Genomic DNA, 17,931 nt, shown 5'->3' on the forward strand with positions numbered 1-17,931 from the left:
GTTGAGCATAACATCACTATAGAATATGTTTGAGGAAATGGGTGATTGTAGCTTTTCCAAACACAATGTTCAGTAGCCAGAATATCATGCAATATTTGCATTTCTGTGAGGCCTTTATCACCGGCTACTCACAATGCTTTCCCTTATGTAAATGAAGCCATATCCATGAGGAAATTTGTGGTGCTTTTTCACCATCGGTCTAGTGATGTAAAGTCCAATTCATTTCCACAAACCGGTTCTTGCCGACAGTTCAGATCAATGAACCAGTTCAATGAACAAAAAGCCATTCAAAGCCTTTTGTTAATATCAGTTAATGATGTTTGTGGTCAACAGTTTGGTCACAGTTTCATTCCTTGATCTTTCATGTTGGATACTGTACAAGTCATGACTGACCAATATTGAGTAGCCTACGCATAAACACGGATATCTTCTACATGTCTAAAGTATAGGCCTGTAGAAAGCTTCTTTTCAAGTCAGATGAAATTATATGAAGCTACGAGAATACTTTTTGTTCAGGAATAGGAACAAATGCGAGCGGACCCTTGACATTGTGACTCTTCACAATGTGCGCATAGCACTTAACATGCATACGAGTAAAAAAAAAAAAAAAAAAAAAAGCTCTATCCGTGATGTCTGATAACCCAAAAGAGCAACTGGAACCCACCGAGCACTCAAGCTCATAGGAGAAGCTTTCAAAAGGTCCAAACCCTTCTCAAACATTTCTGCAAGCTTAACTTGCAAAACCCATGATCTGAGTCTTCCCCATGCCTCAGCAGAAGCAGGACCAGAACTTCTCATTGGAAATACTCACAACAAGTGCATTCAGAGCCCTCAAGCACCGAACGCGCAAGCTCCTCACCAAAACACATAATGCATAGAACGTGTGTGTCCTTGAGTGTCAGAAACCTCGGGCATGGAGGCACACACTTTATAAAATGCTCACTTGCCTTGGTTTCTCCATAACACCTTCACACGCTCTGTCAAACAAACGGCTCCTGAAGACAACAAAAGTTGGTGACGTATTCAGCACGTGCCCTTTTATACCGCCGGGTGCCTGCCCATGGCATCATGGGCTACGTGGACCAATAGGATTGGAGTTTTTCACACGTGTTTCAGACACCGTTCCTGCTGGCAGCATTCCCCAATGTGTCCACAAGAGGACACAGCATTCATTCCCTAGCAGATAGCAGCAACTTTAGTTTAAATAAGTACATGACATTTTTATCGGTCATTCTATTTATCTGCTGGGAAAAAAAATACAGCAGATGCTGGACAAATATGAAGCTTTTTTTGGAGTGCATGTGTCGACTGCCTGTGTTCACGCATACTATCATATACCTAAGCACAAAGTACACTTTAATTTTGAATGTGTACACTAGCGTATGGTACAGTCAAACACGTAGCTTTTCAAAGTATACTCCATTTGATAGCGTGTGCAAACTCAGGCGGTCCACACATGTGCTCTAGAAAGCTTCATCTTGAGTCCAGTGTCTTTACTATAATTCTCCAGAAGTTATGACTGATAAAATGTCTTTGTACTCTTTTTGATTAAAGTTGCAGCAATCTCACAATGCTCACACAAACACTTGTCAATGCAGGCATCTGTTTGTTGTTGCAGTCTCCGCTATTTTTTGTTGCTGTTGTTGTTCCATCTCTTAAGTTGCGTTTTCTAGAAACAGAGGCCTGGGCCAGTGTTGCCCACCTTGTTTAACAACCCGATTAGTGCAAAACAAACTCAGTGCTCATGTGTGACCTGAGCATACTAAGTATCCATGTTTACAAAAATTGGGTGGTGCACGTACAGTAAGCACATACTATTCTGATGATTACATTTTTCTAGCATACACATAAAAAGTGAAATATACTTTGGGTTTTGGCAGTAGTTACCGTTGCCGAATGTGCTCTTCATACAACCCTGGTTTGTTGACATACTGTACTGTATCTGTTTGTCACACCCCCTCATTTCGAAGGCTGTGCCTTCTGAAAGGTTGCATGTGTCAGCCACATAGAGTACGTCATTGAGGATGTCTCATTTAAAAAAGCAATCATTATAAAAATTACTGTTATTCCTTGTGAGGCGTAATGCTATAATTTCTTTGGAATGTAATAGTTGCTTTTCTGAAATTAGACAACCTCTGTAAACTTATGTGGCTGGCACAGCCTTCAAAAATGAGACACAGGCCATGTGTGGAACTGTTCAGAATTGTACCAATTAGTGTTCTAATACTGCTGCTTACACAGTACAACTGACTCCTTCAGACTAATAATGAAAAAGCACATAATTCACATGAAAAGATGAGTGTGTGATATTTATTTATATATATAAAAAAATTAAATATATTTTTTTTTATCTTGAACAGTTAATGTCCTTTTCGGCTTAAATTTTATGTTACAAACTTATGTAAGCAGGTACAACATTGCCAATATTTAATAGACATTTACATCATGACAAAACACTGACCAAATCTAAAAAATAAATATACATTCATACTGGATGTAGTAGGTTGAAAAAGTGTAAGTAAAATTGCATTATATTTTTACACAGTTATAGTTTATCATAGAAAACCTTTAGCATTTTTAATTAAAAATACCTTCTCAAAATACATTACAAAATACATAAATGTTGTTACATGTAATTCTGTTGGCTGTATCCTGCATTTTTGGAATGTACATAATGTCTGGTATGTCACTGTGTTATTTAATAGTATGGTTTATATGCAAAAGCTGTCATATGGCAGAATACTGTATGCTGGGTTTATGTAGCCTAGTGAATTATTATTGTTGTATACTGTATTCATTTTGTTAAATAAACAAGGTCTAATTTCAGGGTTACATTTAATGAGTTTAGTTCACTGATGCACATGCTTAAATGCCCATGGATCATCCATGGTATGGGGGGGGGGGCTAATGTGTCATATAGCACAGAATGGTAAGAATTATTTGACTGCATTATAAACACAAATGTATTACTACCTACACAATCCATATGGAAAACAAAAAACAAATGTAATACCCAAAGAATTTCTCATTATGAATTGTTACTGTACCACCCTAAAAAATATTAAATGGAAAGGTGAATACTACATAAACTCATAGATCTAAGATAGATAGATTAGATAGATAGATATGATATATAGATAGATAGATAGATAGATAGATATTGATAGAATAGATAGCTAGATAGATAGATAGATAGATAGATAGATAGATAGTAGATAGATATTAGATTGTTTGACAATCTTTACTGAAATTATTTTTTTGAAAAATAGTTAAGGAATCACAAAGCAGCTTTACTAGATTTCAGCCCAGACATTTTAAACATATTTCATGCTTGTTTAGCAAACTATTTTTGTTGGCAACTACAGACAAAAGGAGGCGATAAGCAAGTAAGATTACTCCGGTAAGTTTTTTATGTTTTAATTTCTTCTACTGCATTTTTATCTTCTCTATCTGTTGTTGTGTTCACTTTGCTGCGTTTGTACAGTTCTTTTATGGACTGCATGCAACTCCTCCTCTGTCTTTAGAGTGTATATGATGGGATTCAGCATTGGAGGTATTGTCTGTGTCAGAGAATTGTTAATTATGCGGGCGTTTGGATGCAAAGGTGTTATTATAGATGCAATGTTATTACTTAAAATTGGAAATATAAAAAATGCTACTAATATGAGCTGTGAAGGTTGCAGGTTTGTATGGCCTTTGATCCGGTCAACACCATGGGGAATCTTAAACAAAACCAGTAGCAATGCAGAAAATATGAGGATGAAGATCATATCAGTGGCGTAAAAAAATCAAGTAGACTATAGCAAATTTTACCCAACAAAAATATTTACAGAATTTATCATTACAAGCTATTCTATAGATAGGCCCCATAATCACCACCAAAATAACTATCAAGCACATAGATCACCACAAAACGAGAGGTATCTTCACCAGAACAATACAAGTACCGAAAAAAAATGTTACAGAAAAACTCCACACCACCCCTATGATCAGAAACATGGCTGGTTTGGTTACAAGGGCATGAGTACTGTTAGAGGAGAAAAACAAATCGTCAACCATCCTGTAATAAGCCATACAAGTAGTGTCAAAGACTGCAGAATTCATGAAAGTGATATACAAAAGAAACTAGACACCAACACGACTGCAATATGAAGAGTGTGCTCATGGTGCTCAAATAAAACTGTGGTGTCCCCCCCCCCCCAGATGGACTTTGGAATCAAATGCTGAGCTTCAACACAGATCATAAAAGCGCAGATGGAAAACAGCAATGTATATTTGGCTGTGTGACGTCGTGCGGGCCCACGAAATATATGGCATACACATGATACATGAATTCCCTAAAACACAAGTCTACACAGTACAACTAAGACAAGATTAGTACAATAGGTAATATTTTGGCATTTGGTGGACATCAAAAAAGCCCCTGAATTAAAAAGTCTCAGACGACAACCAAAGGTCACATTTGCAGAGGAGTTGGGGCTGCAATGAAGCTCAGATGATAACTGTTGCTGGCTTTTTGTATCACATGTGATGAAAGACCTGTTATAATAGGAAATCACTCATTATAAAGATAATATGTCAAAGAATTATTTAATATCACAGTGGCATTTACAGACAAAACATGTTTGGATTGTTTCTTTGTTATAATCTTATTGATCTAATAATAAAAAATCTTTGCAGTAAAATCAGTTAAGAGACACAGCAGAGGAAACACACGGGCATTGGAGTTATACATACCTGTCGCCAAACTGGACACCATCTCATCAGTAATATAACCAGCGCACGCACAGCCAAGTCTATAGTTAGAGCAGTCTCTTGAACTGTTGGCAGGGGGCGTGTCTAGAGCATTTTTAAATGGGGGGGGGGGAGTTCAGTCTGGGAGCTCAAAAAGATGGTGGCCGGAGGGGTGGGGGTGCGGGTAAACACAGAGTGGACAGCTTGTTTCTTGGTTATATGATGAACTCTTTGCATGCGGTTCTACGTCTATAAATAAATTTAAACTGGTAGAACGTTGTTGTGTAGAGCGTCCAAGAACACACGTTTGTAATGTTTCGGAGACCAGAGACAATCTGCATATATTCTTAACAGTATTCACATCACGAAGTAGTAGTGAATTCGACATAGTGATAAAAACCATGCCATAGATGGGAGCAAAAATATGTTGAAAACTGTGTAGATTAAGACTACAGCACAGAGACAATTCCATAAAAGAACAACGTATATTTAAAAGAACACGGCCAGTTTTGTGTAAGTGAAGGAAGGTGTTCTGCGCTGCGCTGTAAGATGAGTGGATTTTTAGTGCACTGAATCTGTGAATCAACAGTCGGTGTAAGAGGGAACAGATGACTCAGTCATAAGAACAAATCACTTGCCACCCCATCCTGCCAAAAACGAGTGTACCTAAGATGAAAACTGCCGTCAGAATGGACTTTGGCTTGAGAGCTCGAAGATTGTAGGAATAATTGGAGTGCTTTATTTTTATGTTGTGGCGTTGAATTTGCAAAAACGAAAAATCTCCACTATGATTGCAACAGACTAACAACAGAATGACAAAGAAACAGCTAAACAAGCTCCCGGCGTTTGTACTCTTGGAATGCCGCTCGGACTGCTCAAATTCAAGGACCGGGAACCTGGCAGAAATCACACGAACACATAAACATAATAATATTATATATAATGTAGCTTTTTATAACAAAGCTGGCGATTTGTAAATAGTTGTATTATTAGTTGTGCAGAATACGAGCTTCCAGTGTTTATAGGCGGAACTTTGTGAGATTACGATGAATGAAAGATGAATGACAGGCTGCCCTTCTCACCTAGGGAGTCAAAAAGGCGAAGTGATGCAGAATATAGGCTTCAAGAACTTGCCCTCCACACGCTGCCAGGAAGTTATAGTGAGCATAAATAACCTTATTTGGGGTTAGGATATAAACTCTGCCGGACCATGGACCATCAGGGATGCAGGGATTGGAACACCCTTAATGAAATTTTAAAAACTACCACAACACAACATGATAAAGGTATTATTAGTAAAGTGAAAATCAGACAGGGGTGCTTCTTTGAGACCAAGAATTACAAACGCAATACACCAAAGCTTTTTATGTCCAATCGATTATGTGCTAATGGCAGAAAACAAATCAAGCTCCTGTACGCTTATGTAATAAATCTTAACAACAAAGTATCGGAGCACTTCTGTAAACGTTTTAGCAGCTTGTCCAACAATCATGCAGTTTTGAATGGTTTTTCTAATTGCTGAAACCATATCTATGAGATCGTAGCACAAGATTATGCACCGCGTTCAAATCACTAAAAATAAAAAGTCTGAGTTGCCATGAGATTTGTGTTGGAACCAAGGTGTCCAAAATAGGACCGTATTCTAACGTTTTCAAAATAGTACCGTATTCTAACCTTCTAATAGATATCATGCTGCTGAGATTTTGAGATCGCCGACCGATCGCACTCCAGAGCCCATTCAGACTAAATATGGAAAAACATTACATGTGTAGACGTAATGGTTTGACATTCGTTCTTTATACTTATCTTAGACAGTAATGCTCTTATAAGTTTAAAACCTGGTAAAACTGAGGTAAAAGCCAAGCACACCAGATGACAGCATTTAAGAGTATTCATCATCAAGGACAAAAAACACAGAGACCAAAGCTAAAAAAACTACATAAAAAATCTATCAAGGACATGTATAGGTTGAACAAAAAATGTAAGAAGTTACTGTTAAAGGGTACATATGTTTCTTTAACGCAGTGTTTATTTATGGTGTGGAGAAACTTTAAAAAGTACCTTAATACTGGTTGAAACCTAGAATATGGTGTGCATTCTAAAAAGAGTTACATATAGGCTTGTGTTGTTGTATCCTGCATTTCTAGCCATGCTAGATAATATATGGTACTGTTATGTCACTGTAGTTATAGGGTTTAATAGCCGGCAAAAAGCTTCACTCAGGTTTCAGGCGCCAAAGGTTTTTAAAATATTTTGATCCTGTTTACAACACAGTGTCTGTTACCAACTACAAACTTACTCACAGCTGTTGTAAACAGTGAGATTAAACCTTGCGAGATTATTTTTTATATTTTCCTGACTGTGCAGTTTATTCTTCTTTCTGTGGTTGTGTGTTCTCTTTGCGTCGTTTGTACAGTTCTTGTATGGACTGCATGGACATCCTCTGTCTTTAGAGCTGTATGATGATGGGAATTCAGCATGTGGAGGTATATTGTCTGTGTACAGGGAATGTTATTTATCCGGGTGTGTCCGGATCAAAAGTTGTGTTTTTAGAGATGCAATAGTATTACTTAAAATTGGGATATACAAAAAATTGCCACCAATATGAGATGTGAGGTGCAGGTTTTTATGGCTTTGATTCCCCGGTCAACACCATGAGCCATCATTAAGCAGGAGCCAGAGCAATGACAGAAATATGAATGAAGATCAATATCAGTGCCATGAAAATAAGGAGACTACTGCCTATGTTTTCCCATCAAATATATTTCATAGAATTAATCATTACAGGCTATGACTATAGACAGGGCGATAATCACAAAAATAACTATCAATCAACATTAGATTCCACAAAAGAGGGACTATTCACCAAACTACCAAATACAGATAAAAAATATCATAGAAAAACACTCCACATTCACCCCTATGATCAGAAATATGGCGGGTTTGGTTTACAATGGCATGATACCGTAGAGGCGAAAACAAATAGCAACCCAGTCTGTGCATAAGACCAGATCAAAGTAGTGTAAAAAGACTGCCGAATCCATGAACATGAAATACAAAAAACACCATATTGTCAAACATGCGTAATATATGAGATGTCCTGGGTGCGCTCGAAAAGATAAAATGTGTGTCAATGGACTTTTTGGAATCAACGGGCCGAGCTTCCACAAAGGTCAGAAAAAAGGCCCCAGATGGAAAAACAGCAAATGTATTTGGCTGATTGTGAAGGTCTGAAGTGAGTGCGGGCCAAATAATATATGATACACATGATAAATGCAATGTCCCTAAAACCCAGCTCCCCAAAACATACACCTAAAGACACGGATACATAGTTAGTATTTTGCCATGTGGGATATTAAAAAAGCCATTGATGAAAAATGTCTTGCAGCGACAAGGTCCCCCCCCCATATACACCACCGCACCGACAAGGCAGGTCTGCTGCCACCACATGGAGCTCATGATATTGTTGTTTTCCCCCGCCAACCGTTTTTTCTGTGTCTTGATTTTTTGGGGCACCTTGGATAAAGAACTGTTATAGACATGCACTCAATAACAGAAAATATTCAAGGAAGAAATTTTTGCATTTTCCCAATATTACACAGGAATGACACCCAGCACAAAAATATTTAGCTGTTCATAATCACTCTAATAATAAAATAAGTTATGTTAGTAAGGGATTAGTGAGAAAGATAAGATTATGTGGTTGGTAATCCTACTTCTCCAAACAAGCTACATCTCCTCATTCTACCAGACATTGTCAGACAAATTTTATATGATTCTCTCGAGCTTGGACCTTTGTGTTAATGAGCAACCCCTTTATCCCTATAGACTTGAGGATAAGGGGGCAAGAGTTATTTATTTTTATTTGTTTGTTTTTTTACAACACTAACAAACTCACTTTTTATATTACACAGGGCCATTATCCTTTTAGAATATACAGAATATTCATTTATAAGGTGCTATGACAGAACAAGAGTTGCTTACCAGTTATCAGTGCACAGCCTCGTGCCACTGCGTGAATCACATGCTGGCTGATACTCAAAAACACCACACATTGTATGATAATCAGGGATGGATTATGATGCAGCGGAACCAACATTAAAGGCCCCTCTGTAATTTTTCCCTTTTTTTATTCAGGAAATATTTCCAAACTTGTTAACTATCTAGATTCTCTAATATGTATACGTAAATGCATTTTGCACCTTTATTTATCATGTTAGTTGATCTACTGTATAATGGGCGATGGAAGCAAAGTAGCCTAATGTTAATGTAATCAATTAGGCTAATCATGCATAAAACCTGTCTTTTTACTTAAGTACCAGATGTGGGTGTCATGCCATAAAATATTTTAAATACGACTGACCTTATATTTAGCCTGAATTTAATAAAAACCACTGTAAGTAACCATTACTAATTATAACACTTTCATTGTACAGAAAGAGAGCAAAGAACATTTACTTTATCAAAGAACATCATTGACTTCAGTTTTGCCAGGTGAATTTAAACCACTCTCAAAAAACTCCCTTTTTTATAATCACTGAAGCTGCTTTACACTGTGAAATGAATATCTTACATCTTATGCACATCTGCACTTTTTTGTTTATGATGAGGAAGTTTTCAGTGAGCAGGCACACTGAACAAAAACACCGCTGTTGTATTACTTAGCTGTTTAGTTTTACTCTAATTTAAGATACACAAGTTCATAAAGTTCTTTAATTGTTTGATAATTTATAACATTTTTTATTTTTTTTAGTTTTATCTTTTGTAATAGATCCTATTTTTTTTTTTTTTGATTTGAGTTTGAATAGGTTCTCCCTTTGTTAAAAGGTGGGGACCCATCAGTTTTTGTGTAAATATCGGCCAATTAGTAGGTTATCTGTTTTGGCAAAAGTATTTGAATCTTTTGTTAATGATCAAGTGAAACTGAATATAAAGTTTTAAATGAATTTCACTCAGGAGTTAGATTGGGTCATAGTACTATTACAGCAGGTTTCAAATTATATTGTTAAATGTTTGGATAGTAAATAACATTGTGCAGTATTATTTGTAGATATCTCTAAAGCATTTGACTCGGTAGATCAGAGGTTTTCAACTCCAGTCCTCCCATCCCGTTCTGCACATTTTTCATGTTTCTCTTATCTTACACACCTGATTCAGATAACCAGCTCGTTAGAATAGAGCTACGTGAATGAACTGTGTTCCGATTGACATGATCCCTACAACAGTGTTCACTGCTCCCTACGCCCTGAGCAGAGGAAATCCGTTGAAGTTTACTTCACTTCGGAACATTAATTCATGGATTTGTGCTGCGCTGCTGCCTGCATCGTCTTCACACACAGACGAAGCTTACTAGAGAAGTGTGACATAATATAAATAAAGACAATTTAAATTCTCGTCTTGCACACTTTAATGCCCTTTGAATGGAATATGCATGCTCGCTTCGAACTGGAATCATGGTGAATATCCGGTGATGTCCACTTTGCACAGCACTTATGGTCAAATAGAACACATGTCTGAAATGATAAGAGAAACATATTAAATATGCAGAGTTGGGGGGGCGCGAGGACTGGAGTTGCAAACCGCTGCTGTAGATCATAAACTTTTATTGCAGAGGCTAAGTTGTATAGGTTTTAGTGAAATGGCTCTAAATTGGTTCAATAATTATTTACCTGAAAGAACTCAGTGTGTCTCAGTTGAAAATTTTATTTCAAATGAACCAGCACCAGCTTTATTTTTTATTTATATTAATGACCTTGGTCGTGGGATAACCTCAGCTAGAATTCATTTATATGCTGATGACACAATTATTTACACAGTCGCACATTCGGTGAATCAAGCCATAGAGCTCTTTCAAGAATTTTTCAGTTATTGCAATTGTCCAACTTAAAGTGAAAGTGACGTGACATTCAGCCAAGTATGGTGACCCATACTCAGAATTCGTGCTCTGCATTTAACCCATCCGAAGTGCACACACACAGAGCAGTGAACACACACACACACTGTGAACACACACCCGGAGCAGTGGGCAGCCATTTTATGCTGCGGCGCCCGGGGAGCAGTTGGGGGTTCGATGCCTTGCTCAAGGGCACCTAAGTCATGGTATTGAAGGTGGAGAGGGAACTGTACATGCACTGCCCCCACCCACAATTCCTGCCGGCCCGAGACTCGAACTCACAACCCTTCGATTGGGAGTCCGACTCTCTAACCATTAGGCCACGACTTCCCAGTTGTGTTTTAAACTCAAAGAAAACAAAATACATGCTTTTCACTCATTGTCACACTGAAACAGATTACCCTATTTCAACTTTACAAAGAGAATCTATTGAAAGAGTAAGTTGTTATAAATACTTGGGTATATGGTTGGATGACAAATTTGGATTTTATGTACATATTGAAAAAAAAAAGAAAAAAAAACTTAGACTGAAGTTAGGTTTTCTTTTTCGCTTAAAGAAATGTTTTCCTTTTGAAGCGAGAAAGAGAATTATACAAAGTTGTTTCCTCTCATTGTTAGATTATGGTGATGTGAATTATATGCATGCAAGTTTATCTTCACTTAAAAAGTTGGACTATGTATACCATGCTGCTTTACATTTTGTAAAGAGTGCTTCTTCATGTACTTATCATTGTATATTGTATGAATTGGTGGGATGGTCCTCTTTGTTTCAAAGAAGGAAAATGCACATACTGCTGTTTATCGCTAAGGCACTGTTAGGTAAATTACCAATTTATATCTGCAGTCTTTCATCCTTTTATACATGTAATTACAGCACTAGATCTTCTGTTAAATTACTTTTAAATGTTCCAAGAGTATATTCAGAGCTTGGCAGTTTCTCTTTTCTTTTCTCCCTCATTATGGAACGAGTTGCAGAGTGTTATTATGGGCAGTTTCTCTTTTTAAAAAAAGTAAAAACTTTCTATCGATCGACTCTAAAGAAAACCTTTATATAAAAAACCGAATAAAAATAAAGTGGTATTTCAGCTTGGCTCCTTTCTGGTCTAGTGCCATGGGCATGTGCCGGGGAGGCCCAAGGCATTAATCCATCCCTGATGATAATGCTTGAAAAGCCAATTAAATAAGTTAATGTTTAATAACTTAATGTTCACTCTAGGGCTGTCCCCCAATAGTCAACGAGAAGAGGCTTAGTCAATAAAGAAAGTTTAGTCACAGGGGGAAAAAAAATCCACAGAGAGAAGTGGTCCGTAGTCCGTGGCCGGACAGATTATTAACAGCTGGTCTACATTGGTCAGGACATACAAACTTTGTTTCATTCATCAAAGGTCAAATGTGACTTATCATCTAAAAACATGTAAGTAGTAGCACATCATACATGGCCGCTGCTTTTACGTTAAACAAGAAAAATGTGTGCTATTGTTGTGCCGAGTGTGGAAGCGTTCACTGCATGACATTTAACTTGAAGACACTGGTGCGATCATTTGCATTTAACTTAAAATGCTTAAAATATTTTTTTCTCATACGATAAGAGTAATACATCTTTCAACCTGTAAAATGTTTACTTTTATTTGTGTGTGCACTCAACCTTTGTGCTTTTGTAAAATAATGAAAACAAACAGGGTGCAATAAGAGTGATACATCTTTCGAATTTGTGAAAATATTTGTGGTCTAAAATAATGAAACAAAGAAACTGTAAGAGTGATACATCTTTCGAATTTGTGAAAATATTTGTGGTTTTAAATTTAACCAATTTAAATGGAAAATAAATATTTTAAGATTATGTAATCCATATGAAATGTGCACGTCTATGTGGAGATGAGAGTCAATGTCATACGACTTCACTTCACTGCAACCGAAAATGCAGAAAGCAGCTTTCATAATCATTCTTTCTGTGGTGCACTGTGGCAAGCTTTATCCTTGCACTTGAGCAATTAAAGGCTCATTGTTATGCATTATATGGCTATTATTTGACTAATAACTCAAAATTAATGAATATTAGTTGAGGGCAGCCCTAGTTTACACATAATATTGCCGGTTTTAGTACCCTTTCAAGAATGTTCATTCACATTGCATCAATAGATGATGAGAGGAAACTCCCTTTATCTGAAAATGCTTGAAGCCTGGGTGAATCACGCTGTTGCACTGCAATAAAACAATTGCACTTAATTTGTCTCAGAATCTTTTCCTCCTTCCCAGATGATTGGGGCCACACCCATGCAGAAGTGGCGCTAGGGGAGTCTGATTGCAATTTTTATGAGGAGAAGAGCCAGTGCAAGAGCCTCAATATTAAACTTGACTATTGTCCTTAATAGAGGCTTATACTGCCCATTCTGCCTTCCCCTTTCCACTTGGGAATAGGAAGGGCATGGCGATACGGAGGGAGGCAAGCGTATGATACTCTGGTAATCCCCCCTGGCTGAGGAAATTCTGAAATAAACTCACAGAGCAGAGGCTGTTAACGACCTTGAGACAATTAACTCTTTCCCCACCAGTGACGAGGTAATTCTCGTCTTTTAAAAGAAAACTCTTCCCGCCATTGAAGAGTTTTTTTACAGTTTTTGATGTGTTTTTACTGTTATACACGCAGGGGCACTCTTACATCATCTTGATAGACGTACAAAACCTCCCAACTAAAAACAAATGTAGACAGGACAGAGAGAAATGAAGCGATCTCTTATGTAAAAAGATGTATATGCGAAATAATCACGATCATCAGCAATAGACAGCATATACATGAAAACTGCATAATGTTACTGAGTGGGTGAAACGTGAGCAAATCGTGCGATCAGGAAGTGGTCTATGTCTGTGCAAGCTTTGGATGCTTTGACGAATCATACTGAATATTATCCAGATGTAGTTTTTGATAAAATTTTGATTTTTCTCACATTTTTGCTCAAAATTAGGCAATTTTGTGAAACCTACCTATGAAGTGTTTGATTAAAAAAAATCTGCTTTAAGCTAAAATAAAAAACAGACTTTTTGTTTAAAAGTAAGAGGACTCTGATCTTTAATTTGGTGTAGCTGAATATTCAAATATTCATTACAGCAAAAATCTACTGGAAGACCATAAAATTTTAGTGAAAAATCATCAAAAACGCTACCGGTGGCTGGCAACTTTTTTTTTTTAACTGCTTGGGGGGGGAAAGAGTTAAATCAGGCACCCTAGCCACACCGTTTGTTCAAAAATGGACATCGTTAAACATATCCTTTTCAACATACAGTATTCAACCCAGGGACTGGTTTATCGTGGGTGAATCTAAAAGGGCACATATTTTCTACATCAAAGTAGGCCCCTCACCACAGGCGCTTTCCAATGTTGCGTGTTTAAAAGATCAGTGGCAGTACCAGTTCAAAGTCCTGCCATTCATGTTGGCCCTGGCTGCAAAAATGTTCACAAAGAGTGTAGTAGAATGCCGATCAAAGTATAGGCAGAGAGTATGGGTCAGACAGAAAGTTAAGAAACCATAGACGGCATCACTAAACAGCCAAGGGGGGCCAGCGACTTTCAGCACATAGGACCGAAGGTAGAGGTGGCATATAAACTGGCTGGGAACTGGGGAAGGATGTTAGTGAGAGAGACCATCATCTTCCTCATTTGAAAAGACAACACAGTGGGTGGTTGGGTATATCAACCACCAGGGAGTGCTCTAATCTTGTGACGAGCCATTCTTCTAAAGGCTGGCAGAGTATGTATCTCCATCCTAGCGGTTCATGTGCCTGGTCAGTTGAAGACATTACACCATGATGTTCAGAGGAGGGCTAGTCCAGAGGAGGCTGCATCCGCAGACGGTGCACTTGATTACTGGAGCTTCTTTGGCTAGGTGGAGGTGACCTTTTGCCACAGAGAGAAACACTATTGCCCACTGCTCTTTTCCATGATGGGTACTCCTTTACAGAGGGAAGGGTTGTTGATCTACTGGCCAAGAAAGTGTAAAGTACGCTTTTAGCTGGAGTAGATAGTGCTGCATATGATGATTAGGGCACGAGCAGGAGACCTTGTTTATGGTAGCACTGAGCTGGCCCAACCAGCCATGCGTTTTCAGATATTAATAGAAACTCCTTACATTCATCATTCCAGACCAGATATTTTTTGGACCTACATGTGTGGCAGGTCAGCACATCACAGCCAGTTTGAGGTTTTGCAGTGAGTGCTGGATACAATGGAGTTGATCCCTCGCCACCCTTCTTTGAGGCCAGCCTGGGAATTGTTGTTGGTGCCCTTTGAACCAACTTAATTTTTAGCTAGTTGAGACCTGCAAGCACTTATAGTAGAAAAGCTGCTTGTATGGAGTTTCGAGGTGAATAATGACTGTATGGTAAGGCTTACACAACTAGATCGCGGCTATATACCTAAAGTGCTCTCAATTCTCAGTGTAGAGAGATCAGGTTATAATGCGGGAGCCCTTTGGGTCCTCGCAAAAAAAAAAAAATGGTTTATTGTGAGATCAGAAAAGCATGCACTTTAATAGGTGTTCATGCACTGCATGCTTATGTGGATAAGACCAGGTCATTTTTGTCAGTGCCGTTCTGCTTGGAGGCGTATAAAAAGGACATTGTCAAGTATCTGCTCTGTTTGGTTTTGTTCGGTTTTTCGTACCAACTGGTTGGTTGTCTTAGTTAATCATTGATTGAGTGTCTGCACCTGTGTTTGATGGTTTGTTGTTATCTATAAGCCGTGTTGTTTTCTTCTGTTCATTGTCAGTTCTCCTTGCATGTACCTGGTTGTTCAGTTCCTGTGTCCAGTTTTGAGTTTGTATAAATAAAACTAAAACTGCTATGCTTAGACCCTTACCTCATCCTTATTTGCAACGATTTTGTGACAGACACCTAGTGTCAAAACAGAGGGATTTTTCTAGAAATGGGATGATCTTCTCAGAACACCCTTGCCAGATTATATAACTGTGACATTTTTTCTTTTGAACCTCATGTCTTGTCTGTGCAAGGGAAACGAAAGGCGGGGCTGTCTTTGGACGCTAAAACTCCTTGTTATACCTCAATGTTTCTGAGCACCACAAATGTTTTTTTTTGCTTCTTTAATGAATCAGTGTTTGATATGAACAAATCTTTTGAGTAATGATTCAATGACTCAGACAGTCACTTAGCACCACGTTCTGGCATAAACTGTAATACACTCATACTGACAGCAGCTGAATTCTGAAATGCATAACATACAGCAGTACTACTCTTTACTATGTGGAAAATGAACACTGTATGCAGTGAGGTCAAAAAAAGTGTTCATTTATAATAATTTTACTAACACCTCCTTAGTATAGCAAAGAAAACGTTTAGAGTATTTTTTATTTTAAAAACATTCTTAGGATACATATGATACAAATGTTGTTGTCACATATAGGCAGGCCAGTGAGTTGTATCCATCTTCTTTTGTTTATCTTCAAGTTTCTTGTCTGTTATTATTTACTAGGTGGGTTTATTAGAGCAGAAAAGCTGTTGCAGTGTCATTATATGAAGCACTGTGTGTATTGTGCTGGCCGTTTACTCTGTGGAAATTGCTAGTCACATTTATTGACTATATTTCTTTTGTCAAATTAATGAGCCCAATTAAAATGATTTAGTTCACTGAAGAAAAAAAACAGTACATGGTATGGTCTCATTCTCAAGAAAACAAGTGATCCCCTTAAAGCCCACCCCCCCCCCACTGTTTAACAAACTGAGGGTCACAGTCAGCAGAACTCAAACAAATGCCAGCTACTGATTCATTAAAGCACATCTATATATGAGTGCTAAAATTTCAGTTCCTGTAATAACAAACATGCTAGAGAGCATTCTAAAACATTTGTTAAGAATTTTTTTATAACAAATATGACTGAAATTATGTGGTATATTGTTTTGAATGAAGAAAGGAAAACACAAAGCGGCTTTACTAGGTTTCAGCCCTGAGTCAAAACACATTGGCCTGTTGCAACACAAGCATCTGTTTACAACAGGCAAACATGCAATATCAGTGAAGTTTCTTATATTTACAATACTCCTTGAATGATCAACAGCTGTAGTGAGCAGTGAATTATTCATTGTTATTGTAATTATTATTTTCATTTTTTTATTTTGTTCCAGTGCATTTCATTCTTCTTTCTTGAGTTGGTGTTCACCCTTATTTGCGTTTGTACATGTTCTTTTATGGATGGGCATGACCTCCTCTGTTTTAGAGTGGTATAATTATGGGATTTAACATAGATGGTATTACCTGTCTCAAAGAGTTGTTAATTATCCGTAGTGTTTGGCTTAATAGGATTGTTGTTACGGGCTGCAATATTATTGCTTATACGTGGGAGGATAAACCGCTTGTGCCACCAACATGAGATGTGAGGTGCTAGGTCTTCATGGCCTTGATCCGGTCAGCACACCATGAGCTAATCTATAAGCAGAGCAAGAGCAATGCAGAAAATATGAAAGGATGATCAGTATGGTGGTGGTGGCACATGAGAAGACCAATAGCTAATTTTTTCTTTTTTTTCGCATCGAAGTATTATAGGGAATTTATCATTTACACAGCTAGTTTATAGATAATGGCCTTGATCACAAAAATGACTATCATCACATTAGATCCACCAAAACGAGGAGGTCCTATTCACCAAACCTACAAGTACAGAAAAAATGTCAGTCACAGAAAAACTCACCCCACATTACCCCTATGACATCAGAAACATGGCTGGTTTTGGTTACAATGGCATGATTACTGAAGGAGGAAAACAAATAGCAACCAGTCTGTCATAAGCCATAAAACCATAGTAGTGGTTCAAAGACTGCAGATCATGAAATGATATACAAAAACATATTTGCCAAGCAAGCTTCATATGAAACAACCTGATGCTCAAATAAAAATGTGTCAATGACTTTTGGAATCAAAGCCGAGCTTCCACACAGATCAGAAAAGGCCAGATGAAAAAACAGCAATGTATTTGGCTGTGTGAAGTCTGCGGGCCAAATATATGACACACATGATAATGAATTCCCTTAAAACAGTCACAACATACTAACTAAAAGACCAGAACATATAGTAGTATTTCACATGTGGAACATTAGAAAAGCCTTTTATAAAAAATGTTGCAGGACGAACAAAGGTCACATTTGCAGACGAGTTTGACTGCATGGAGCTCATGATAACTGTTGTCTGGCTTTTGTTTCACCTGTGATGAAGAACAGTTAAAGAAATACACTCAGTAGAATATTCAAGTAAATTGTTGCATTAGTAACAGTGCTTTATAGACAAAATGCTTGGAATTATA

The 17,931-nt window shown here is 37.7% G+C and overlaps 1 pseudogene; it reads right to left on the reverse strand.

Annotated features, from left to right (window-relative positions):
* Positions 1–3,903: 3,903 nt before the first annotated feature.
* Positions 3,904–17,795, reverse strand: LOC122146362 (annotated as a pseudogene).
* Between the last annotated feature and the right edge of the window lie 136 nt (positions 17,796–17,931).

The sequence above is a fragment of the Cyprinus carpio genome, chromosome A10 (assembly GCF_018340385.1).
Source record: "Cyprinus carpio isolate SPL01 chromosome A10, ASM1834038v1, whole genome shotgun sequence".
NCBI lineage: Eukaryota > Metazoa > Chordata > Actinopteri > Cypriniformes > Cyprinidae > Cyprinus > Cyprinus carpio.